Genomic DNA, 23857 nt, shown 5'->3' on the forward strand with positions numbered 1-23857 from the left:
AGTCTTTATTTTTGTTCAGTGTACTGAAACTTCTCGTACTTTTGAGTTTCATTTGATACTAATATGCGTCTACTATTAAATAAATGTTCCTCCTTTAAATTGCAGATCAGCAAGTTCTTATTCTGGATGTACCCCAATGAACACGTATTCTAATATATTGAGTTGTGTGTAATTTTCGTAGCGTAGTTCCGTAAGGCCGCGCGGGATTAGCCGAGCGGTCCGAGGCGCTGCAGTCATGGACTGTGCGGCTGGTCAGGGCGGAGGTTCGAGTCCTGGCTTGGGCATGGGTGTGTGTGTTTGTCCTTAGGATAATTTAGGTTAAGTAGTGTGTAAGCTTAGGGACTGACGACCTTAGCAGTTAAGTCCCATAAGATTTCACACAAATTTGAACATTTTTTTTGAACTTCCGTAAGTTTAATAAACAAAACATATACACAAAACAAAGACTGCATTCGTTAATAATACAGTCTCCATCACTATTTACAACAGTCTGTCAACGCTGAGGTGACTTTTCGATTCCGCAGTAGTGGAAGTCATGTGGTTTGGAACCGAAGAACTCGTCGAGCCATGGTCGGAGCGTATTTCCGCCGGAAAGGAAATTCCTTGGAGGATGTTCGACAGAAAGCAGAAAAAAAGCCAAAATCTGAGGGCGCAAGATCAAGTGTATAAGGTGGGTGCGGAATGACTTCCCAAGCCAACCCCTATAAAGGGTTCAGAATGAGATTTTCACTCTGCAGCGGAGTGTGCGCTGATATGAAACTTCCTGGCAGATTAAAACTGTGTGCCCGACCGAGACTCGAACTCGGGAACTTTGCCTTTCGCGGGCAAGTGCTCTACCATCTGAACTGCAGAAGCACGACTCTCGCCCGGTCCTCACAGCTTTACTTCTGCCAGTACCTCGTCTCCTACCTTCCAAACTTTACAGAAGCTCTCCTGCGAACCTTGCAGAACTAGCACTCCTGAAAGAAAGGATATTGCGGAGACATGGCTTAGCCACAGCCTGGGGGAGAGCTTCTGTAAAGTTTGGAAGGTAGGAGACGAGGTACTGGCAGAAGTAAAGGTGTGAGTACCGGGCGTGAGTCGTGCTTCAGTAGCTCAGTTGGTAGAGCACTTGCCTGCGAAAGGCAATAGTCCCGAGTTCGAGTCTCGGTCGGGCACACAGTTTTAATCTGCCAGGAAGTTTCCTATAAAGGGTTCTCTGTCAGTCTAGCACGGCCCTTCCGCCGGAGGTTCGCAGTCCTCCCTCGGGCATGGGTGTGTCTGTATTGTCCTTAGCATAAGTTAGTTTAAAGTAGTGTGTTACTGTAGGGACCGATGACCTCAGTAGTTTGGTCCCTTAGAAATTCACACTCACAACATCAGTCTAGCAAAATGCGGGCCAGCGTCATCGTGGAGTAGCATCACTTCAGTTTTCCTGTTCTTGGACTGCATTTACAAGACGCCTCAGTTGTTGTTGACAATAAATGTCCGCAGTGATGGTTATACCTCGGGGAAGCAATCCGTAGTAGACTAAACCGTCTCTCTTCCACCAGATGAACAACATTATCTTTTGTGGATGCGCGCAGGTCTTTGAACTGGGAGTTACTGCTTTGTTTGGGCTCCACCATTCCTTCCTTTCCATTATGTCAGGATAAAAACACCATTTCTTGTCACCAGTAACTGTACAGGATGGGAATGGTTGCTCTTGTTCATGAGTCAATTGATGAGGAGTAAGCAGATATGCCCATGTGGTCACCCACTGACTTTTGCGATTCGGCATAGAGCTTGCGGTACCCATACACCAGGTTTCTGAACCTTTCCCGCTGTATGCAAATATCGCACGATGGTGGAATGATAGCAGCTGATGACATTTGGCAGTTCACGAGTACACTGACGAGGCTCATCATGGATTAACGCGTCTAAACCATCTCCGCCATACCACGAAGGTCTTTCTGAACGTGGAGAGTCACTAACGTTACTAACACAAGGAAACAATGTTTTCACCGTGCCCTGTCTAGTGACATTATCCCCATAGACGGTGCAAATGTTTCTGGTTGCCGCCGCTGCAGTGACTCCTTATAAAATGACTTCTTTTATAATATGAATATTTATATATGTGTTTGGAGAGAGAGAGAGAGAGAGAGAGAGAGAGAGAGAGAGAGAGAGAGAGAGATATTGATTTTTGATTGAGATTTTTACTTTATGTCGTAACTGGTACCTGAATTTTGGTTGCTGCCTCCTTGAATGATAAGCTTCTGGACCAGTTGGTGACGTATTACAATTTGTAGGAAGCTACTGTTCTTTAAAGTTTAAAATACAACTCTGTTACTTACTTGGCCGTATTGCGGATAGCTATGAGCCCAAGTTTTCGTAGCTTTTCATGCCTAAGGGACCACTGTTGTAAGTAAATAAGACAAAACAGCAATTTCCTTTTCGTGAGAAAAGGAGATTGCTTGGCACACAAAGTTCCTTCAAACTACACGTACTGCTACCTCCAAATTTGTCAGTGGAGTTCAGCACCATACTATTGTACAATAACACAATCCAATTACTGTAATTAAGAAATTATGAGAGGTTGTTACTTATTGAATGAAAACTATAGAGAATGCATTTCTTTTCCTGTATTTTAGTGAACTTTGTACACTTACAATTCTGCCGATTGATAGACGGCAACGACAATGAAGTTTACCTCCTTTTCCAAAAACGAGATATTTCGATTCTTCACTTCCAGAAAATTTGTATACATAAATGTTTGGCAGCTCTTACACATACTTTACTCGGTTTTATCACTAAAATATCAATTTTCATTAAATGTAACAATACGTTCTGAGCGACGGCCTAGCAGCACGTCCTCTTTCCACAAGATCCAGATTAACAGTCTTTTTTTTTTTTTTTAATAAATCGTATTTTTTATTTTAGAGCCCATACTCACAGATTCACAACTACTATCGTTGTGGGGACTGCGCGCTAAAGAGTTTCTTGCTGTCCAGGTGCGCTTCACTTCACTTCAAGTACTTTTTGAATCACATTTGCCGGCCGCGGTGGTCTAGCGGTTCTGGCGCTGCAGTACGGAACCGCGGGACTGCTACGGTCGCAGGTTCGAATCCTGCCTCGGGCATGGGTGTGTGTGATGTCCTTAGGTTAGTTAGGTTTAAGTAGTTCTAAGTTCTAGGGGACTTATGACCTAAGATGTTGAGTCCCATAGTGCTCAGAGCCATTTGAACAATTTTTTTTGAATTACATTTACATTTTCGGTAGTTACATACATTACTGAGCTTCTCAGAATGATACCAGGCACAAATTAGCTACAGAGGGAAAAAAAAAAAAAAAAAAAAAAAAAAAAAAAAAAAAAAACAGTGAGGCACACATAACATTACACCCTCTATTGAACCGAAATAGTAGCATACGTCGGAAATGTTCCGATCTCTCCATTTGGCACTCCATATTCTAGCGTCCACAGATCCAGTCGCTATCACGAAATGAGAAAATGACAATATGTAAACTCATTTAGCAACAGGGATCTACAAATAACAAATGACAATTGAGAAATAAATCCAGAGCAAGCGGGATACCAATCGGAAAGCAAAACAAAAATGGCTCGATCTTATGCACCAAGCTAATAAATTCACTCTGCAGAGTGACATTTCTCCTCGCTATTGCGGTTGCCGCTAGCAGCAGGTCTGTTGCGACTCCCAAAAACCGCCTGTACCCATGAAAAGTCTTGTGTAAATAGACTAATTCTGTGCAGAACTCTGAGTTGTAATTGGTTATCTGATTTTTTCTTCGAGTTAAGCGGACCACAACAATGCGGCTTAAATTTATGACGCCTCATTTTGGCAGATATAACTGAGAAAGAAGCGTGTTCGTTGTTGCAGAGCGGTAGAGAGATGTGAAGGGCGGGAGGGGGGGGGGGGGGGGATGGAGACAATAGAAGCCGCGAACCGGCGGGCAGACTTCCCCGTCTCGCCGAATTAGACTCATCCGAGCGGTCGGCGAGCCAAGTGCTGTTCGCAAAATAGCAGAGGCGCCGCGGCGCGCCCGCCTGCCGTCTCCCGGGAAACGGCAGCGGGAGCGACACAGCTGCGGGCCGCGCGCAGCACCCACACCACAGCCGCAAGTCCCGTACTGTTTACAGTTTATTTTTAGTGATCTGGAGTACAACGTCGCAGGCTCCGTGAGTCCATTCGTCGACGATGCCGTTGTGTACGGTAAGGTTGGAAAGCCACAAGAAAGTAGCGAAATGCGGGAAGATACGCATAGGATCAGTGATAATAGATTTGCATTTAAATGAGGTATTGAAGTATGCGATACCCTTTACCTTAGATGCAAATGCTATTGCAGTTTGCCCTCACGCGGGGCCAGGGCAATCTTACCAGTGATCAAAACTAGAGATGATTGTCTTAATGGGATTTCCGCGATCGTTTTTTAAATAAAAATATGGCATTTCAGTTTTTTATCGCTATTTTTATTTTCAATGACCGGTTTCAGGCTAGCTGCTGAAGATGGGCAGCTAGCCTGAAACCGGTCATTGAAAATAAAAATATCGATCAAAAACTGAAATGCCATATTTTTATTTATCAGTTACCACCACCACCACCACTATTGGCAAACGTCGTTCCTGCAAGTAGACAACACGCACTGGTGGTTTGCACTGCAAGTCAGCGACATACCATACTTAATACCTCATTTGGTCTAGAACACACGCAGCACTCTTACTAGTGATTGTCTCAGGGCCTGGATGTTGATCCTGAAGATAAAAAAATCGTATAATGCGCGTAAATAGGCGAAGGAATGCATTAGAGTACGATTACAGAATAGACGACAAATCAATGGAACCGGTACCTACCGTGAAATACCTACGAATAACCACTCTTAACGTTCTAAAGTGCATTGACCACGAAAAACAAACTGTACGAAAAGCAGGTGCTTGGCTGGGATTCATTCGGAGATCTTAAGGAAGTGTAATTTACCCACGAAAGAAGTGGCTTATGTAATGCTTGTTCGGCCGATTCACGAGTATTGTTCATGAATTTGGGTGCCTTACCTAGCACGAATAAAAGAACAGATAGAGAAGATCAAACAAAGAGCGGCGCCTTTCGTTTACTCTGCGCGACAGCGTTACAGAGATACTCAACAAGAGATGTTTGCAATGAAAATTCCGCCATAGCACGTTCTGGAAGGAGCCTCACAGCGTATTGTTTCCTCCCACATACGTCTCGCGAAATAATCACGACGAGAAGACCACAGGAATCAGAGTTAATACGGAATTTTATCGAAAATCGTTCTTTCCGCGTGCCATTCATGAATGCCACAGGAAAAGGAGAAAAGATTAGAAGAATCAGAATTACCCTCTGCCACACACTGCCAAGTGGTTCGTGATGTTTGCAGACGCAGATGTAGATGTACGAGGGGGGTACAAAAAAGGGCATAATTTTTTAACAGCTATACATTTTCAAATAGTTTACAAAACAATCTTGTCACCTCTAAACTACTCTCCATTACAACTAATACGTTTGTCCCACCGGTACTTCCTCTGTTCAAAACATTTTCTGAAGTCATCTTTAGACCTTGCTGACAGCTCCTCCATCGGTTTTTTTCTTTTCTTCTTCAGTGTTGTAAAATCTGTGTCGTTTCATGGCACTTTTCATGCGTGGAGGTAAGAAAATGTCGCACGGAGCCGGGTCATGCGCGTTGGGCAGCGGAACCGTGCCATTTTTAGCCAAAAACTGTCTGACAGAGATAGCTTTGCGTGCAGGTGAGTTGTCGTGATGGAGGAACCAGTCTCCTGTCTGTCACAAATCCGGTCTTTTTTCACGAACATCGTCGCGCAATCTTTTTAAAACTTCCAAATAAAAGCCTTGATACACAGTCTGATCTGGGGGAACAAACTCTGAATGAACTACGCCCTTGGCATGATAAAAAGCAAATCAGCATTGATTTGATGTTTGATCTGACTTTACGACACTTTTTTTGGATGGTGTGATGACAACGTCTTCCATTGGCTTGACTGATGCTTTGCATCTGGGTCGTAGCCATAGCACCATGACTCACCACCTTTGACAGAAAATCTGGGTCAGCTCTAAGCTGTCGTTTCAAAGAACGACACGTTTCAATTCTGCGTTCCTTTTGATTGCCAGTTAGAACCAAAGGAACAAACTTCCAGCAACCCTTTTCATTCCGTTAAAACTCGCTGAACCGAGCTCCAAGATAACCCACTAACCTCTAACAGCTCATCAATTAAAACTTCCTGGCAGATTAAAACTGTGTGCCGGACCGAGACTCGAACTCGGGACTTTTGCCCTTCGCGGGCAAGTGCTCTACCATCTAAGCTACCCAAGCACGACTCGCTACCCGTCCTCACAGCTTCAATTCTGCCACTACCTCGTCTCCTACTTCCCAAACTTCAGAGAAGCTCTTCTGGGAAACTAGCAGAATTACCACTCCTGGAAGAAAGTGGGAGACGAGGTACTTGTAGAATTGAAGCTATGAGGACGGGGCGTGAGTCGTGCTTGGGTAGCTCAGTTGGTAGAGCACTTGCCCGCGAAAGGCAAAGGTCCCGAGTTAGAGCCGCGATCCGGCACACAGTTTTAATCTGCCAGGAAGTTTCATATCAGCGCACACTCCGCTGCAGACTGAAAATCTCATTCTGAGTTCATCAATTGTCTGGCGGGTCTGTGAGCAAAAGCTCTCGAATTTTTTCAATATTTTCGTCAATTCGGGCAATTCATGGACGTCTAGAACGAGGTTTGTCATCAAACGACATGTCGCCATTTTTACATCGAGAAAACTATCCGTACACTCGAGGTTTTCCCATTGCGTCGTCTCGGTAAGCTGTTTTCAACATTTTTCACAGGTGCACGTAGTTCACTTGAACTTGCCAACATAAACACCCGAAACAACAACAACAAAACAGCGCTAGCAAAAACGACCACTACATATGGACAGGACAAGCTAGACAGAGCCAGGCCAACAACACGGGCGGCACTGAACAGGCAATTAGTTGCGCTATACCCGCCCAGCGGCAGTTCAAAATGGTTCAAATGATTCTGAGCACTATGGGACTTAACATCTGAGGTCATCAGTCCCCTAGAGCTTAGAACTACTTAAACCTAACTAACCTAAGGACTTCACACATCCATGCCCGAGGCAGGATTCGAACCTGCGACCTTAGCGGTCGCGTGGTTCCAGACTGAAGCGCTCAGAATCGCTCGGCCACACCAGCCGGCCTAGCGGCAGTAATGCGTACTACACAAGCTCCGCCAAAGGCAATGTTATTCCAGCTTTTTCTTGGTTACCTCCTCGAAAGTAGTCTCTCTGCAACCACGTCCTCTTATGTCCCCACGAATTTATACCTCTGCTGCTCAGCTTATGGGGAACACTACTTTGTCCGAGATGACGGAACTTGTTAAGCAATGGCCACTGCTCAGCTTACTGTAGGTTTGAGTTTAATGAATTAAAGGGAAAAATCCGGCACACTGTAGTGTGACAGGATTTGCAGTAAAAGCTCTCGCCGTGTGTGGACGGGCATTATCTTGCAGAGATGTAAGCCCTGGATACCTTGCCATGATGGGTAACAAAAAGGGGCGTACAATATCGTCGATGTACTGCAGGGCTGTAAGGTTGCCGCGGATGACAACCAAAATAAATGGCACCTCAGACCAACGCCCGCCGGCCGCTGTGGCCGAGCGGTTCTAGGCGCTAGTCTGGAACCGCACGACCGCTACGGTCGCAGGTTCGAATCCTGCCTCGGGCATGGATGTGTGTGATGTCCTTAGATTAGTTAGGTTTAAGTAGTTCTAAGTTCTAGGCGACTGATGACCTCAGATGTTAAGTCCCACAGTGCTTAGAGCCATTTTTTGCACCAACGCTCGTGGTTGTCGGGCGACAGTTAGGCTGGTACCCCACCGCTGTCTGGGGCGCCTCCAGACACGTATTCTGCCTGGAATCTCATTGACTGGACGTCGATTGTCTTCAATGATGAGTCCTGCTTCGAATTGAGCCCCGCAAGGTCGCTGAATCTCTCCCCAATTGAGAAAGTTTGGAACATTATGGGCAGGGCCCACCAATCAGCTCGGGATTTTCAGGCTCTAAGGCACCAGCTGGACATAATTTGGGACTCTTGTCTCTCAGGAGCATAACTATCAATCAAAACGAAGCCGAATAACTGCTTGCACAGGGGCCAGAGGTTGGCAAACGCGTTATTGACTTGCTCAATTTGTGAAGCTCTCTCTCTTGAGTAAATCGTACAATTTTTTAAAATTTTAATCATCTGTTTGTCTGTACGTGACGTCACATCTACCGGTTTCCGTCCCATTCGGATAACTCCTCCGTGATGAGTCTTTATTTCTTTGTGATCGCGCGCGTGCCGACACACACACACACACACACACACACACACACACACACACACACACACACACACACAGAGAGAGAGAGAGAGAGAGAGAGAGAGAGAGAGAGAGAGAGAGAGAGAAGAACAAGAAGATAGGAACCTTCAAAGATGCTAAGAAGGGCAGCATGAGAGCTGTTAATCACAGATTTTGATGACTATCGGGTATCCTGTAGAGGAATATGCGCAGGATACATGGCTATCATGTGACAGCCCCTAGTTTACGAGAAAAAAATCGATGTTTAAGTTTTATGCACACCTCAGATATGCGTAACGTTAATCTGCTCCGATCGAGCGAGCGTATTGCAGCGGATAAGGTTCACGGCTACAGCGCTGGCGGTGCCGGTGCAAACCTTACCCATGTATCTTTTTTTCTTCAATTTCACCGTAGAGAAGGTCTTTAAATACTATACATAGTGTAAAATTATTGATGGTTCAAAATGGTTCAAATGGCTCTGAGCACTATCGGACTTAACCGCTGTGGTCATCAGTCCCCTAGAACTTAGAACTACTTGAACCTAACTAACCTAAGGACATCACACACATCCATGCCCGAGGCAGGATTCGAACCTGCGACCGTAGCAGTCGCGCGGTTCCGGACTGAGCGCCTTAATAAAATTATCGAAAAATAATCATTTCTGTCGCAATAAATTCGTTAGTAAACCAATAATTACAGCAAACTGTCTTCCATTTGTTACGGTAGGGATTGCAAAATCCTTTTACCCTCTATCACTGTGGAACGGATGAACTGTCCGAGAGAGGTCTGTTACTCGGGTGACTACTCTAAGTAAGTTCGAAGTTTCTGAGCTCTCCTGGACTATCCACAGGTAGGCGTGTCCGGATGCAGTCTCTCTCTCTCTCTCTCTCTCTCTCTATTTCCCCCTCCACACGCGCACACTCACTTGCAGAAGTCCTCTGCCGTGTGGGTAGCAGCGCGTCTCTCCGTATGAGGACAACCAGGAAGACGACGACCACAAGCCTACGCGGAGAATGCAGTCTGCGCAGCAGCTTAACAGCCTAAGAGCTGTGTTGGCACGCACTGCCTACTTCCTTTACCTTCGTCCCTGTTCTACGTGTCAACAACAACCGCACAAATGCAGCGGCCATACTCTATTACGCTATTGAGTAAAGCATCAATCTAACGGCTGTCGCGTCTTCATCCGTCACGTGGCACCACTCGCATATGCTGCAGGCCTTAGCAAGGTTTTGAAGACTTGCAACATGTAAGGCGGAAGACGTATCTAACAGGCCTACAGGCCAAAGAACTTTTTAGCTAATACAGAATCCGTGAGTCTCGGGACATACCATCAAGCGTTCGGAAAAATCTCAGGCGCACAATCCCAAAGATATAAAGGAAGCTAGGTGTACGAGCGATCGCAAAATCAGCTTAACAGCTCATCCATCCAAGCTGCTGGCGAGAATAATATGCACGAGAATGGAAAAGAAAATTGAGGACCTGTTACGTGATGACCCATTTGGCTTTAGGAAGGGTGAAGGTTGAACCCGGTCCTCCGTATAGCCGTCGGACGCTCTGAGCACTCGGCTGGGGAGGTGGATGAATGACCATTCTCTCTCTCTCTCTCTCTCTCTCTCTCTCTCTCTCTCTCTCTCTCTCTCAAAATACGGAATGTTCACTATGGAGGCAATAGCCACCATGAAACAGTCCCAGTTGGTCAAGGCTCAAGGAATGAACAAGATACTGATCACATTTGAGAACTGTACTACCAGCTCTCATCGCACCAGCAATGTGTAGGAGTAACAACGTTTATCTTCCACACGTAATGCATGCCGTGTTTGAGCTAGAGCGGTTTGGAACTTTTATCACCTTCGGGCTTAAGTGAAGTCTTTCGTTCCGTCTATCACCTTTAAACCTAATGTAGACCTCGGGCTACGCTACCGATCATTTTCTCAGCTCATTCAACATTTTAAAAATAACACAGGCGCAAAACAACATTGTCAGTAGTTTCACAGACTTTTTCTAGGTGACATTACTGGTACACTTCCCGGCATACAGCCGAGTTGTACACCCGGAAGTACACCACTAACATTGCCAACATACTGTTATGTTTCTGTTTAAGCACTTAAGACTTTACACGCCACATCTTTAACTCACGTGTCATGCCACTGCCCGGTATCGGTAGGTATAATTGACCGATCGTTTTCTGGATATATGTCTTCTCCACGTGTCCCTCCAGCTAAATAAGGAAGCAGCGCTCAACGGGCACTTGCTAATCTATAGTTAATTCAACTCATCCTACTACATCCCTGATCTTATATATAGGGCACATAATTCATCGATGGAAACTTAACGGCAGAGGGGCAGCTAGCCCTATAATGTCCAACCCGCTCGCTCCAAAATATCGTTTTTTTTAAGGTATTAGATAATAGCTGAAGTTCAGCTTTTTTAGGGTTCCGTACCTCAGTCGGCATGGGCGGAACACTCATAGGATCACTTTGTTGTCCGTCCGTCCGTTAAGACACTTTATCTCAAGAAACGGAAAAGGTATCGAACTGACATTTATGTCGAACGCTACGGTACCCTAGTGGTGTAAAAACTGTTAGCTGGTAAGTCGGTGTAAACAGAAGATACGACCACTGATGCTCACAACCTCACTCATCAAAGCCCGAATCATGAAATTTGGCAGAAAGCAAGGTTTCACAGTACAAGTACAGGAAAAAGTTAGAAAATTGTTGATCTGTAGTTATACTGCATAATATGCAGTATATTATAAAATAATATACAATATTAAAACATTATATAATATCATAATAAGATATAATATTATATTATATACTCGTTTTATGATATATTATAATGTAATACTGTAGTCATGCTACATAATTCGAAAATTGTTATACCACAGTTACGTAGTTATACTACATAATATAAGCATTTTCTGCAACGTTTAACAGCAAATGCACACTAGAAAATCTCAAGTGTTAATTTGTAATAATATCAAACGAAAAAAATGTGTCTTTCGTCGTTTGTTGTCCGTCTGTCTGTGTGTCCGACTGTCTCTTAAGACCCTTTTTTTCTCAGGGACGGGTACACGTATCAGGTTAAATTTTATGTCAAATACAAAGGTCTACGGCCCCTTGGCGGAGAAAAATATTTAATCCTCTAAGTAAGTGCAACCAAAAGATGCGGCTATTTATGTCACATATTTTGATACATTTGCAAACTTAGTCGTCAGAACCCACAGATGAATTATCTGTATACACATAGCTATGTTTGTACGGAACCCTGAGAGAGCGAGTCGTCCTCTCAGTTGTCCGGTATCTTTTTTTTTTTTTTTTTTTTTTTTTTTTTTTTTTTTTTTTTTTTTTTTTTTTTTTTGTCCTCCAGTCCTCTAACTGGTTTGACGCGACCGCCTCTGCCACACTCTCAACGCGTCTCAACATGCGTGCTATCACGCTGTCCCTTCTTCTTGTCAATGTTTTCACATGTTCCTCTCCTCATCCCCTACCACATCAGTTTACCTAATTTTCAACATTCTTCTACACTTCCACATCTCAAACGATTCGATTCTCTTCTGTTCCCACAGCCCATGATTCACTATCATACAATGCTGTTTTAGAGACATACATACTTAGAAATTTGTTCCTCAAATTAAGGCCGATGTTTGTTACTAGCAGACTTGTTTCGGTCAGGAATTTCCTCCTAGCCTGTGCAAGTCTGCTTTTTATGTCTTCCTTGCTCTGTCCCTCATGCCTAGGTAACAGAGTTCCTTAACTTCATGTGCTTCGTGATCACCAGTCCTGATGTTAAGTTTCTCGCTGTCCTCATTTCTGCTATTTCTCATTACTTCCATCTTTCTCCGATTTACTTTTAATCCATATTCTGTACTCTTTAGAATGTTCATTTCATTCGACTCATCCCGTAATTTTTCTTTACTTTCAGGACAGCAATGGCGTCAGCGAATCCTGCCATTGATATCCTTTCCACCTTGAATTTTGATCCTACCCTTCAACCTCGCTTTCATTTCCGTCATTTGTCTTTTGATGAATAAATTGAACAGCATGGATGAAAGGTTAATCTCTGTCTACTGTAAGCACTTCGCTTTTTATCTTCCACTCTCACGTATGTGTCTTGGTATATTTCTCTTCTTCTTTCCCTATAGTATGCATCTATTTTTCTAAGAATATGGAACCTAACCTCTTATAGCATGTTAAATTGTCGAACGCATTTTCTATGTCGATAAAACCTATGAAAATCATTTAACTTTTTTTAAAGTCTTGCTTCCATTACTAAACTCAAAGTCAGAACTGCCTCTCTGATGGCATTACCTTTCCTAAAGCCAAATTGATGATCATCTAACAGATTCTCAATTTTCTTTTCTATTTTTCTGTAAATTATTCTTGTAAGCAACTTGAATGTATGAGCTGTTAATCCCATCGTGAGACAGTTCACGTACCTGTATGCACTTACTATTATCGGGATTGTGTTGTTGATGATTTTCCGAAAATCTGATGGTACGTCACTACACTCAAACATTCTACAAACCTACTTGAATAGCTGTTTGTTTACCACTTCCCCCAATGAAAAATTCGGAAGATTTTTTTTATCTCTCCCTTCTGCCTTAATTGATGGCTAGGCCTAACGAAGGTCTGTAGAGTTGAACAGAATTGAATTGTGCATCATAGGGAATTACTTCTATCGCGGAAAGTTTCCCAATCTCGTCAACAGGATAGGCCTCATACGCTACACAACACCGAGAACACATTTTCGCTATGCAGTGGAGGGCCCCACAATGATGATCATTGCTCAATAACTGGCCGCACCAGGGTTTTGTACGCCATTTCTTTCGTGTGAATCGCTTTGCTCGAGTTGGAAGATCCGGTTGACGTTTTTCCCGTATTTGCGAATTCGATTTATTTTAATCCGCTTAATGGTAAACACATTGCATTTGTTTTCTTATTTATCCAGACATGTTTCGGCACATGTGTGGTCCTGTGGAGGTCTGGACTTTATTTAAAATATCATACAAAATTCACGGTTGTTTTTCTATTGCAGGCTACAAACTATAACGTGCTCCCAGTGTAATTTCTTTCGACCGCTCAACTTTAATTACATTGCTAGTGAACACGGATTTTTATAGGACTTTTTTGCTCTTTTTAATCTTTTGACAGCATTTCGCCTGCTAAGTAATCAGGAAGAATCTTGCTTATTTTTAAAGTATTTTTTGTGAGCTGTGTCTGTGCATGTCACAGTACTTACATTTCCCGTCCAGTTGTGAATGTCTGGAGGATTTCTCTTTCTATTGGTATTGTACACAAAGTTTTCCACTTTTTTTTTATACACTTCAAGACAAAAAAGAACGCACCAAGATGAAATTATCCGAATGGAACGGAAATCGGTAAATGTGGTGTTTGTTTGTTAGTTAGTTACTTTCATGTTCCGTCGATAACTTGAACGATTCTTTGATCCAAAAGATGTGGAACGAGTCGGTTTATAGTTTACAGGATATGTACAAGGAACACATCATTTTATTCCTACTCATGCAAATACACTTGAAAGTGAATTTTTGTCACTGACTGTCAGTTTTTTTAAGCAAAAATTCGTCAATGGAATAGAAGAAGTTGCGCAGGAGAAATTACTTTAAATTGCACTTAAACTTGATTCGCTACCTGCTAAACATTTTATGTTACTGGGCAAATGATAAAAATTTTTTATTGCTGCGTCCTGAACTCCTGTCTCAGCCAATGATAGTTTTAACAATGGGTAATACATGTCATTGTACCGTCTAGTGGTGTTGGTATGTACATCACTATTCTAGAATTGTGATTCATTATTTATGGCGAAGAATTGGTACAGACAAACAAATCATTATAATTTCAGAAAAAATGGACAGTTTAAAAGAAAGAGCTTCAAAACTTGATCAAGTCAGTAACGCGTTGGTCGACCTCGGCCCTTATGGAAGCTAATATTCGACTAGGCATTGATTGACGAAGGTATTGGATTTCCTCCTCAGAGATGTGCCAAATTCAGTCAAATTGGCGCATTGGATCGTCAAAATGACTAGCTGCTTGGAGGGTCGTGCCCACAATGCTCTGAACGTTCTCAACTGGGGAAAGATCCGGCGACCTTGCTGGCCAAGATAGGGTTTTCCAAGCACAAAGGCAGTAGAAACTCTCACTGTGTGCGGGTGAGCATTAACTTGATGAAATGTAAGCCCAGTATGCCTTGCCATAAAGGGCAACAAACCGGACGTTAACATACAGCTGTGCTGTAAGGTGCCACGGATGACAAAGGGGTTGTGTTATGAAATGAAATGGCACACCAAACCATCTTACTTACTTACTCCTCGGCTCTACAGCCCTTGAAGGACCTTGGCTTGCATCGCAATATCCTGCCATTCTATCCAATCCATGGCTTTCCTTCTCCATCCTCTGACACCCAGGTTGTTCATGTCTTCTTTAACTCCATCCATCCATCTTTTTCTGGGGCGTCCCATCTTTGCCATCAAAAACTCTCTTACATGCTCTGTCTTCTTCCATTCTGACCACGTGCCCTGCCCACCGCAGTCTTCTTATTTTAATGGTAGAAACAATGTCAGGTTCTTCAAAAAGGTGTTGTAGTTCTGCATTCGTACGAATGCGCCAACCTTCTTGCTCATGTACTGGGCCATATATTTTACGTAGCACCTTTCTCTCCCATATGCTAAGGATCCTTTCCTCATTTACAGTCATGGTCCACGTTTCGGCACCATACATAACAACTGGTCTTATGATTGTTTTGTAAATGAGGATTTCGGATTTTCGTGATAGAAGCGAACTCCTAAGCATGGGTAATGCGGCAAAGTAGCATCTGTTATCTGCTGCTATTCTGGCTTTCATCTCACTGCCAATGTCGTTTGTCTCTGTGATAGTCGACCCAAGGTACTTGAAGTCTCTCACCCTTTCAAACTCCCCGTCGGCTATCTTGAGATTTGGAAGGTTTTGTATTGCTATATACTTGGTCTTTTCGATGTTGACTGTCAGGCCAAGTTCGCTTGCATTTTTCTCCAGTTGATAGGCTTCGCCTAGCACAGCAGTGTTTCGTACGAGTAATGCCACATCGTCAGCGTAGGCTAGGTGCTGTAGTGAACGGTTTAAGGAGGTTCCTCCTTTATTTAACTCTGACTTATGACTTTTCCTAGGCAAAGGTTGAATCACTCCTTGTTGCATGGCGGGTGACGGCCAGATCCCACCGCTGACCAGGGCGTCTCCAGACACGTCCACGCTGGTCATCGGAGCTCAGTTCGAAGCGGGACTCGTCACTGATGACAATTCTACTCCAGTCAGTGAGATACCGGGCCGAAGACGTTCTGGAGGTGCAGTGGAATCTTGCTTCCAGTCATGTCACTCAGCAAAATATCCTGAAGGTTCCTGAAAAATCCTCTTGGTCACTGTCAAGTGGCGGCTTGACAGTGGCCGAGGAGCACTCGTCCGAAAGGTCGTGCATATTTGACGTGACCGTAAGCCCCAGATATTTGGTTTGTGTTACTGCGAGACTAATCAATTCGCAGAAAGCGTCCCAGTAGAATGCAAGTTTCTGAGTGGTTCCACATTTCAGAGTTTGTGAACACTGACAGTGCTCCCGGTGGTTGCCGGGGTTGGTGGTTTTAAATTTGCAGCGTTTGCCGCCGGGCGTCGCGGCGCTGGCATCGGCCCGCCGGCCGGCGCCCGGCGCCAGCAGCGCCGCTCTCTCCCTCTCTCTCGCACGACCGCCACCGCCGTCTGCTCCTCTCGCTCTCCCTCTGGCGGTGCTTCCGTCTCTGTCGGCCGTTATTTATAGCGTGCCGCCGATGTCCAAGTATAGGCCGTTGGCAGCGCTCCCGGTGCCGCAGACGCCGGAGTAGCGCGGCGCGGGAACCAACTACTGACTCTCAAGGGGCGCCGCGCACTTGTGGCCGCACGAGGGACGCGAACAGTTGACTACTCGTAACTCTGTTAATCTCGCTCAACACGTAGGTGGCGGTAACGTCCGCTGGTCTAATACGACGCGCTTCTCCAGCGTTTCCAAAGTCAAAATTTTACGAACCTGTTGAATACCACACGGGGACGGCACAACCTGGCCAAACGACAAGGAGTCTTCTGAGAAAAAAAGGCATCATTCATTTCTTACCCAGCTAACGGACATTATCGATCATCCTTAACATCGATGACATTGGCCACCATACGGAAGCATGCGGGCATATACAGAGAGATAGGGAGGAATCCATACAAACTATAAAAGCATATGTATGTGTATGTATGTATGTATGTATGTATGTTCCACATCTCCTCCTTGTGGTATCGACAGCTACGATGCCACGGTGTAGGTGCCAGTTCGTAGGTTGGCACTACGACACCGACGACAGCTCCCTCTAGTCGGCGCTGTGCAGCTCTACGAGCGCCGCTCCGGATTCAGCCCATTTGATTCCGAGTAGACGACCAAGCAACATTCTCTCTATTTCATAGTGGGCGAGCCACTACGGTTTTGGCCTTTGTACCTTCTAGCCGATGTTTGTTTGATGTGCAGCTTAGCACCTACGTGCTCACCTTCAGTGCAAAGTTACGTATGTCATTCGCTAATATTCTCTATTCTCTATTAAATGTTCTGTTAAGTTAAACGCAGTACCGAAGCATTTCACCTTCACCTGCTCCTACTCGCTTCGTAAATTCGGTCTACCCTTCAGTTTTCAGGAGCAGACCCACTCGCCGCCTTTCCAGGCGCGATATAAAACTCTTAAACCCTGAATCGATTTTAATCAAACTTGGCACACATATCATACTGTTTCGAAAAAATGAGTGTGGGACTAAGAACCACCCACCTTCCAAAGTGGTGAGGATGGAGCTGAAACAGCAGTGTGGCCCATGACACGAGACTACCCTATTTTAGTCATCCAGTATTTCCGAATGAGAGCACTAAAAGACCTCCAACAAATTTTACCCATAATGTTAAGCCTTTAAGAGGCTTTTCCTCGCTCACTATCCCCACAAAATGATGAAAGGAAAAAGTCGCTTGTCAAGCAGTAAAACAGCCTCTGACGCCTGACGTTGTAATTTATATACTTCTTTACTACTAACTGAATTCTGCAGACAGTATTCGCATATACCACTGAATGTACCAGAAAAAAATTGCATCCTCATACGATATTTACTTCAGGACGTACGGTAACAACAACATTGAATGCCCGGAAAACTACAGTATCATGTTAGACGTTTAAATTTATTACTTTTCTGCTTCTAATTCTCTTCGCAGACAGCATCGACATCTGCCGCTGAATACAAAAATGTATCATTGTACAACATATAGTTCAGAGAATATGACGTCATAAATATTAAGCTGCGTCAAAATGAAACTGCAGGACGAAATTCGCTAGACGCTGAGGTGAAATGTGTGTACATATACACGTGAAATTTGTCAAAAATGTGTAAAATTATTTGAAGCGTGCGTATGCGAGCAAAGCGACGGGTAAAAAGCTCATCCATAGGCCTGGAACGATTTCAATAAATTTTGATACTCGTATTCGTTACAATCTGGAAAGTAGTACTGTAGTCGTCTACTGAGATGAGTGTGATAACGTGCAGGCGGAATGGAGAAACGATGAGGGTGGAGGAGACAGGCAGAGATATGTGGAGGATGAGACGGATACACACAGATGAGGGGGAAATGGACAGAGAGGAGAGAAAGGAGAGGAGATGAGAGGAAGAGATGGACAGAGAAAGAAAAGAACAGTAGATGCACAGAGACGGAGGAAGAAACAGGCAGAGACGTGGGAGAGGAGAACAGTCAGAGAGCGAGGAGGAAACGGATACGTAAAGTGAAAGTGAAGGCGAGGAGATGGACAGAGAGAGGGGTTGGAGCAGATCGACAGAGGCAGGGGGTGGTGGAAATGAACAGAGAGATGGGGAAGGAGGGGATGGGCTAATGGGAGATTGGAATAAAGACATACCAGGGCAACGCCGGGTACTCAGTTGGGAGTGAATATGTAGTAAACATTGTAGGAGGTAGCAGCAATGGCTGATTTGAATCGAAAGGTCCATATAAAGTGTGTCCAGTTTTTATTAGTTACAGACTTATAGCTGGCTATGGAGGTGGTAAGTTTCCATTTCGCATCGTGCTACCTCAGCAGCTAGCCGTTTCTCGATTGTCATTTTTATTTTGAAATTGAAGGTGTAAAGTTGTGAATTATTTTGCATAATTGAATTTTTCTACCGTGACTGTCACCTGTTGCCCAGTTCTATTGTGTTACTTTAACATGCCACATTTCCAGCACGACGGTACGCCCTGGAATCGTCAGGTGACACGTCATCCAAACCTACAGTTCCCCAGAAGATAAATCCGCACCTTATCGCTCGAAATTTCTGTCTGTGAGGATGGGTTGAAACGAGACGTCTACAATAAGGAACTAAGTACTACAGACGAATTGGTAGTTCGGATTATGAATAGTGCTTCCTCCTTAAAAGTATAAAAGAAGACGTCAGATTAGCAATACATGCTTTTGTCACGTGAGAACAAGAGAACACTGAAGTCGGAAGTGTAATGTATCAAAATCATCCCTGAAGACAACATCAGATTGCTTCCCATCCTGTCCGCCAAATCATTTATGTATATAAGGAATAAGAACGGTCCTATCACACCTCCTGGCGATGTCCTAGTCTCTGATGAACACTCGCCGTAGAGGATAACGTACTGCGTCCTATTACTTGAGCAGTCTTCAACACACATATCTGGGAACCTATTCCATACGCTCAGACCTTTATTAACAGCCTGCAGTGGGACAGCAGTCGTTGCTGCGTTGTACAGACTTTTCTTACTCGTTATCCAAGTTCAAATGAGGAGTTTCAATAAAGCGACTGAAGCCCAGCGGAATACAGCAACAACGTCAGCAAGTGGACACGCCACATCGTTTGCGTACATCTGCGCTCCAGTAGTCCGACATCAAAAGCCACAGTCGTCACACCGTCTTCTGCACTCACTGGATTCGTTAACCTTGAAACGTAAATTGTTCAGAATGCAGAGTTTTACACATGAATGACCCTGATGGTTCGGGGAGCAGGCATATCTCCTTATCTTAAGGCCATTTTATTCCGTGTTAGCAATTTCATGTGGACTACTTCTCTTGTTGTCATGTGCCACGGCTTGCTTTCAGTTGTGACAGGTAAATATAAAGCTGTTTCATTTGCCAATCACACGATCACAGATTGTGTAAGTTCAGACTAGGAACTGAACAATATTGCGAAACCACATCCTAGAAAGAAGCAAATCGTAATACTTAGTTCGAATGAGCCTACTCGATCATGCATAGGCCAACCTGACGTCGGCGTAGAATACAGCAAAACGAAAGGTGAAGTTTTATACTTCGCGTTTAAAGAATCATTGAGGCAGGAGAACTGTACAGACACACAATCGACTGACAACCACACAAACTTCCTTATGAAGAATATAGAGACGGGCATCCCTGACGCTGAAAAGCAGCTGAATGCTTTGGAAAGAAATGACTTACCAAGTGCAGATGCAATCGCAGTATAGTTTTACTGAGAGTATTCTTTAGCATGGGTCACTTTCTTAACCTGCATTTATCCCAACCACCTCGGGCAGGGGAAGTCCCACGCGACCGTAAAGAGGGCAGGAGACGCCTGTATACAAGAGAATTACACACCAATATCCTTAACATCGGGTTGCTGCGGAATTTTTGGAAACCTAATTTCGAATGTAACAAATTTCCTTGAGAGAGAAAAGCTTATATCAAGAAATCAACACGGATTGGGAAAGTATCGCTCGTTCGAAACTCAGCTTGCCCTTTTCTAACATGATTTACTGCGAACCATGTATGAAGATTAACAGGCAGGTTCCATATTCTTAGATTTTCGCAAAGAGTTGGACACAGGACTACACTGAAGACTGTTAACGAGGGTTCAAGCAATCGCAATATGCTCCCAGGTATGTGGGTGGCTCGAAGACTTCTTAAGTAATAGAACCCCGTGTGTTGTTCTCGACGGCGAGTGTTCAATCACAGAGAAGGGTATGCCGCGCGGGGTAGCCGAGCCGTCTTGGGCGCCTTGTCACAGTCCATGTGTGGCTCCCCGCTGTGGAGGTTCGAGTCCTCCCTCGGGCATATATATATATATGTGTGTTGTCCTTAGCGTAGGTTGTTAGATTAAGTAGAGAGTAAGCTTAGGGGCCGATGACCTCAGCAGTTCGGTCCCGTAAGAGCATACAGGAAAGTGTCGTCATTGAGCGAATGTAGCAGGATACAAGATGACTTGGACAGAATTTATAGTTAATGACATGAACGACAGCTTACTTTAAATGCAGAAAAGTGTAAGTTAATGGAGATGAATAGGAAGACATACTCGTAATGTTCGGATACAGCCTTAATAGTGTGCTTCTTCACACAGTCACGTCGATTAATTATCTAAACGAAACATCTCAAAGCGATATGATATGGGACGGCCAAGTAAGGAATGTAGTAGAGAATACGAATGGTTGACTTCGTTTTGTTGGGAGAGTTTGAAGAAAGTGTGGTTCATCTGTAAACAAGACCTATGTAGAACACTTGAACAATCCATTGTACTGTCAGTGTGTTTGAGATTCCCAACAGGTCTGATTAAAGGAAGACATCGAAGCAGTTTAGAGGGGTGCTGCTGGATTTATTATCGATAGGTTCTATCAACATGCAATCTCCATGAACTCAAGTGCGGATCTCTTGATGGAAGAAGAGACGTTTACAGAACCGGCATTTGGGACAGACTGTTCTATCAAACATAATCAGTTTGTACAGGGCTGGGCATAATTCTGGTGTGGTATATGCATTGTTTTGCACGCACAAAGATTTTTCGCTGATTTTAGCCCCTGGTGAATAAAATGTTTCACCTATAAACAACAAACGATATCACCTACAATAATCCCCTTTTTTAATTTTATCTAGATGCAGCGTTTAAAATGCAAAGCATTTCCGCGAAACACAGTTTCATGTGCAAATGACTAACTTTTCGCATGTAAAAGACGAACGCTGAAAGATTTTTGCAAGCGCTTCTTATAATTGCAGTACGAATATATTTTTTATCATCATCTGTATCGCTTTAAACTTTCTCAGCACAAGCGATTCGCGTAAAATTGCATTTGCCATGCATTTTATGTTCAATTCTAGACCGCTATATCACGGCAACGGCTTTCACAGGAGCTTTCACAAAACAACGTTAATTACACGTATATATCTACATTCTTACGGAATTTGAACCGATTTTCACAAGTTTGAAACATAGAAGTGGCATGCATCAAAAAACTCCAAGAAAAACTTGTTTCTTTGCACTTAAAATCCGAACGGTGCAAATTTTAATGGTGTCAATAGCTTAGCATTAATTTCAGCCCAGTTAACATCTTTGCAAAAGGAATTAATCGATTAGCACAATCTGCTTGGACACCAGTTCCAGTTTGTCGTTCAAACCTTGCTTAATATACTGTAACATTAAGACAGATGTTCGAACAGTTATAAAAATGGCTACTGGTCCGGGCTAAAGCAAAAACTTTTACTTCATGTTCCTGGCTCAAATAGAAACCTAGCAGCATGACTCCCCTCCCTCCTACCGCCTGCCCCCTCCTTTTCCCCAAACCACAATTCTGCGCGCGGCGTTTTCATACATATTTGTTACAGGACTTCCGCGCTGCAAGGACACTGTCACAGATCCTGGTGGGTCTCCTCCACGAATGTTCGAGGATTAATACCTCCCACACGTGCAAAATTTGGTAATTTACTATGCCGTCTCTTGTGAACCCAGCCTCATCTGCCTTCGCCGCCGAATACTACAGATTACGCTTCACAAGTTAAATGGCCACTACCTCAAAAAGTATTGGTTTACAGACATACCATCATAGGAAATTTTGTTCTAGTTTTGTCCAATAGCCGGGCGATGTGGCCGAGCGGTTCTAGGCGCTTCAGTCCAGAACCGCGCTACTGCTACGGTCGCAGGTTCGAATCCTGCCTCGGGCATCGATGTGTATGATGTCGTTAGGTTAGTTAGGTTTAAGTAGTTCTACGTCTAGGGGACTGATGACCTCAGATGTTAAGTCCCTTAGTGCTCAGAGCCATTTGCACCATTTTTTGAAATAATTGATTCACTGACGTAGAGAAATACAAAATTAATGTGTCGTTGCCCGTATTTCCCAGATATACAGGGTGATTATAATTAAAGCTAAACTTTCAAAACGCTGTAGGAACAACAGCACTGATCAGAACGACGTCAAATCGCAACGGATTATTGTCGGAGAAGGCGGAAAACATATGGCAGAAGAAAAAAAAATAGTGAGAAAATTAATCAATAGATGGGTCTGGATGTGTCATAATACGTAAATGAAAACACCTGTCATGTTCATGACCCACTGAAATTGGTATAAACGCGCCGGGTACACAGGTTTTCCTCCTTTCGCGTGTGCAACGTTCGCCGTGACTGTCTCAATGCAGGATCGCGCTCTGCTTGTAAAGCTGTATTACAAGAATGAGGACTGTGCACACGTCACTCTGCAGAAGTTCCGGACACCGAAGGTTTGAAAAAAGGCCTTGGTCCGATGACTGCCATGGGGATGGAGAAAATTATTCGGAAATTCGAAAAGACCGGTTCTGTTGGTGTGCAACTTGGTATAGGGAGGAAACGAATTGGTTCATCGTCAGTGGAAGCAGTGGCCACAGCAATACAGGAGGAGACGAGTGGTGGTTCAAAATGGTTCAAATGGCTCTGAGCACTATGCGACTCAACTTCTGAGGTCATCAGTCGCCTAGAACTTAGAACTAATTAAACCTAAGTAACCTAAGGACATCACACACATCCATGCCTGAGGCAGGATTCGAACCTGCGACCGTAGCGGTCACGCGGTTCCAGACTGAAGCGCCTTTAACCGCACGGCCACACCGGTCGGCCCGAGTGGTGGTGTGCAAACGTGTAGTGCACGGAGAATTGCCCGAACATTCGACATACTCGTGAGCACGGCGCGTAAAATCCTGCGAAACACACTTTTTTGCTGTCCATTCAAAATTACTCCCGTGCACGAGGTGCTTCCTGTTGACCTGCCAGCAAGAGAGACCTTTGCTTTAGAATTTCTTGCTCGCATGGAAGTGGACAATGATTGGCCGTGGAAGATTTTGTGGACAGACGTTCCATCTGACAGGGTGTATCGACACACAGACTTGTCGAATATGAGCAATGGAAAATCCACAAAATCCACACGCAAATCAGCCAGTATCACTTCATCCTGAAAATTTCACTGTGTGGTGCGGGTTTACGACTTAATTAATCATGGAGCCATATTTTTTCGAAGAGACGGGTGTTCCCGGTGCTGTTACCTGTACCGTCACTAGTAAGTGCTGAGTGCTAAGTGACTTTCGTGCAACTCTCCAACAGCGTGGATGTGTGGATGGGATCATTTTTATGCAAGGTGGCGCACCTCCGCACATTGCTGATCTAGTTAAGCAGCTGTTGAAGCGCCATTTCGGAAATGCTAGAATTATCAGCCTGGCCGCCCCG

At 44.2% G+C, this 23857-nt stretch overlaps 1 protein-coding gene across 5 annotated transcripts in view; it reads right to left on the bottom strand.

Annotated features, from left to right (window-relative positions):
• Positions 1 to 23857, bottom strand: part of LOC126428283 (tropomodulin) — a 388068-nt gene that overhangs the window by 195878 nt on the left and 168333 nt on the right. The gene's annotated exons all lie outside the window — the stretch shown is intronic.

This window comes from Schistocerca serialis, chromosome 12, assembly GCF_023864345.2.
Source record: "Schistocerca serialis cubense isolate TAMUIC-IGC-003099 chromosome 12, iqSchSeri2.2, whole genome shotgun sequence".
In the NCBI taxonomy this organism is placed as follows: domain Eukaryota; kingdom Metazoa; phylum Arthropoda; class Insecta; order Orthoptera; family Acrididae; genus Schistocerca; species Schistocerca serialis.